Consider the following 3,421-nt stretch of genomic DNA (forward strand, 5'->3'; position numbering starts at 1 on the left):
CATTATCCGCTTTCCCAGTCACGCGGCGTACGAAATGCCGAGTTTTTCGGAATCTGCCGAAGAGAAACTAACGATTTTCGCAAATCTCCCCCCCCCCCATCTCTTCGTCCTTTCCGGTAGACTCATCCCCCTAACCGTTCCCTCTATCCTGCTCGACGGTAAATAACCGCACGACGATCGAAGCCTCGGTCGAATTCTCCCGTTCTTCCTTCAAAAACGTTCGAAAAACGATCGAGCAAGGATGACGATGAAACCCGACCGAGAGAAGAGGTCAGCCGCAGAATATTCCTTCGAATATTTCGAAGCGAGTCGGTGGAATCACGGAGTTGAAAGTCTGGCGTGAAAAGTTGGAAAGTCGAAAGATCCCTCGATTCGAAAACTTGGTTTCGCGAAGAAAATAAAGGACAATGGCGTGCTCGCGAGGCGTGTTCCGCCGAATTTCGGTGGAAATCAAGGATAGTTGGGGGAACCTTTTCCTCCGGCAAACGGGACGCCGTGACAAAGGACAAACGTTTGTTCCATGCGATGGGCAGAAAGCTCGAGAGTTATTTAATATTTTTGCGAAACGCTTTTCGTTTGCACGAGGATTAACGACGCGCCGTTTCTCAGCCCGATATTCCCGTTTCCCGGGGTTTCGTTTGTTCCCTCTCTCTCTCTCTCTCTTTCTCGCTTCGCCGTCGTCAGAAACTTTAACAATCGAGACGGCCGCTTTCACCGGGGGGATTACTCGTCCCGGCCTGGTCACGAAACCCGCACAGACAATTATCCCGGAATTAAAAACTCCAAGATCTCTCCGCTCTGACCCCTTTTCCCTTTCCTCGAGTGGTTGATTGTGCCGCTACCTTCTCGCGTTACCGCTTAATCTGCGAAATAATGCCGCGTTTCCGCCTCTGTGAAACTAGCGACCATAGCCCGCGCATAAACCGAAGAGGTGGGAGGTGGGTCGTTACGAATTACGCGGCTGAGGCAGTCAGTGCCACCCGTCCCTTCTCCCCTCACCACTCCTCCCCTGGAAAGAAAGTAAATTCTAATTATCACGGACAAGGTGGTCGTAATTAGCGTACCACCGAACCGAGTAATATCCTATGGGCTTAAATACCGGCGGGATCTCGGCGTTGAACGGGCAACGTTTACGAAGCTAATAATCTGTGGTACGAGAACGAGCTCCTCTCTCTCTCTCTCTCTCTCTTTCTCTCTCCCTACCTGTTTCGAGTCGTAAAAGGGGCCGCGAAACGAAATTTCGTCGTGGCGTCGATCGAACGCCTCGTTCCGCGTCTTTTGTTCACGAGCGAGCCAAGATTTACGGCTCGACGTTATCTCGGATGTAGGTGGATTATTGGTGGAAGCTGTTTCGTTGAAACGATGCCCGATTCAATTATTCGGATGGAAGAAAAGGGCAAGGACGCTCGTTAAATAGTAAGATTAGCGGAGATATCTTCCAGAAAGGGGACCTCTCTTCTTTAATTTAAAAAGATTTTGTTTGAAAATGATGTCGTTCGTTAATTTCTTTCTTATTTAATCGAAACGTTAATAATAATAATTCCACGACGTTTCGTGAATTACGTTCGCAAAGTTTTTCGATATATTGTTAAAATTAATAATTACCTGATGTGTGACAACCAAGAGCAGATTCGTGTAACAATCGATTAACGAAATTTATAAGCGTATCCAAAATTATATCCAATTTTGACGAGTAGAAAATTTTAACGAATGTTAACAGAAACGAAAGAAGATTGAAACAAACGTCAAGGAGGAATGGAACGTGTTCTCGCGCGAGAAAGAGATTGAAAAAGCGAGAGAACGTATAGGAGGGGAAAGAGGCAGGCAGGCATCGCGAGCGTGGCCGTAAACAAGCGAGGACACGAGGTCGCTGGTTTTCGAAGTACGCGTAAAGTATACGGGACACAACGGCACGAAATAACGAGCCGTAAACACGCTCGTTTACGTCATCCGAATGGATACGAAACCTGTGTTTGCGCGCACATATTGCGCGTCTCATCGCCCATCGCGACCAAGTATTGATATCACAGTGGTGAATTACGTCCTACGAATCTCACGCATCGTGCCATCGTCTTCGATCGAATACTCGAAATATATTACAATATCGTTTTACCTCGGTGTAAAACACGGGAGTGTTCTACCTTGGAGTGTTCAAGGATGGGTGAATCGCATTCGCCGTCGCGTGTTTCAAAGGAAACGTGTGTTATCGCGTGGTACTTCCATTTCTGAGGATACGCTCGATTCGAGTAACTGACCAAAGAAGTCCCTTGGGCGAGGCCAATTATATAGACAAGATTAAACTAACGTTGGTCTCTGGTGAATTCTAAACGATTTACTCGATTTACACTCGTGTAATCTCTCTCTCTCTCTCTCTCTGCCTGTAGAGAAGACGCGACGGATTTCATTTCGACGCACCATCCTACACGTGGAAAGAGGAATCCACTCTCCATATTTCAATCGTGATTAGCATGTATTCGCGTGTTCCCCGGACGAAAAATAAAACAACTCGATAAACAAGTCGCGTCTCCATATCTCTCGTCCTTCCTCGAACGCTATCCGTTTTTATCCACGCTATGACGTTGACAGTGGAGCATCGCAAGTTCCGTGACAAGATCATCGGTGCACGGATCGAGTGAAAAATATTTGCTTGGTGTCGCGAACTTTTCGTGGGGAGTGGTGGGAGGGGGAACCCACTTCGATCGAACGTCAAATCGTAAATGGATCAATTAACAATGCCGACATGGTGGAATGGAGAGGGGAGTGGGAGGGAGGAACGGTGCGAGCGCGAAATCGAGTTTCGGGTCGTGGGAGAACAATCACCGTCTGTCGGTTAGTTTTTCTGCCCGTCACTCTGCATGGAAGAAAGGAGAGGGGGAAAGGGAGGGGGGAGGAGAGGGTGAAACGTTCGATTGGAAAATTTTCCGTACGGAGTAATAGCGGCGCCGCTACGTTTCGTTAATTTGGAAAGTCGAGGAATAGAGAGGGAGAGATATAGAAGAGTTTTGCAACGTTTGCGGGCCGGTACGGCGCTAATGGCGGAACAATGGGAGGGAAAAACAGCGGGATAAATAGAGAAACGCGGCGCGAGGCTCCGGTCGACAGAAACTCGAATAAATCGAAAATCGGCGGAGATTTCTTTCCGGTTGGCCGATTAATTCGCGTTCCGGTTCGATTCCTGGAAAATGTAGCCATCGTCGAACGCGTGCTATCAATAAATCAACAATCTCGAACGTCGATGTCGCCCCGGCTCTATGTATACGGGGGATTGACGTCTCATTAAACGGTCGAATCATGGAAATTCCAGCGTATACGCGCGCGCGTTCAAACGACAAAAAGCGCATTCTCGCGCCCATTTCTCCCCGCGTTGCTTGTTCCCCCGTCTATTTATTCATCGCGCGCGTAAATATCTCGCGAGCGGCTC

Source organism: Apis dorsata, unplaced genomic scaffold, assembly GCF_000469605.1.
Source record: "Apis dorsata unplaced genomic scaffold, Apis dorsata 1.3 scaffold_683, whole genome shotgun sequence".
Classification (NCBI taxonomy): Eukaryota; Metazoa; Arthropoda; class Insecta; order Hymenoptera; family Apidae; genus Apis; species Apis dorsata.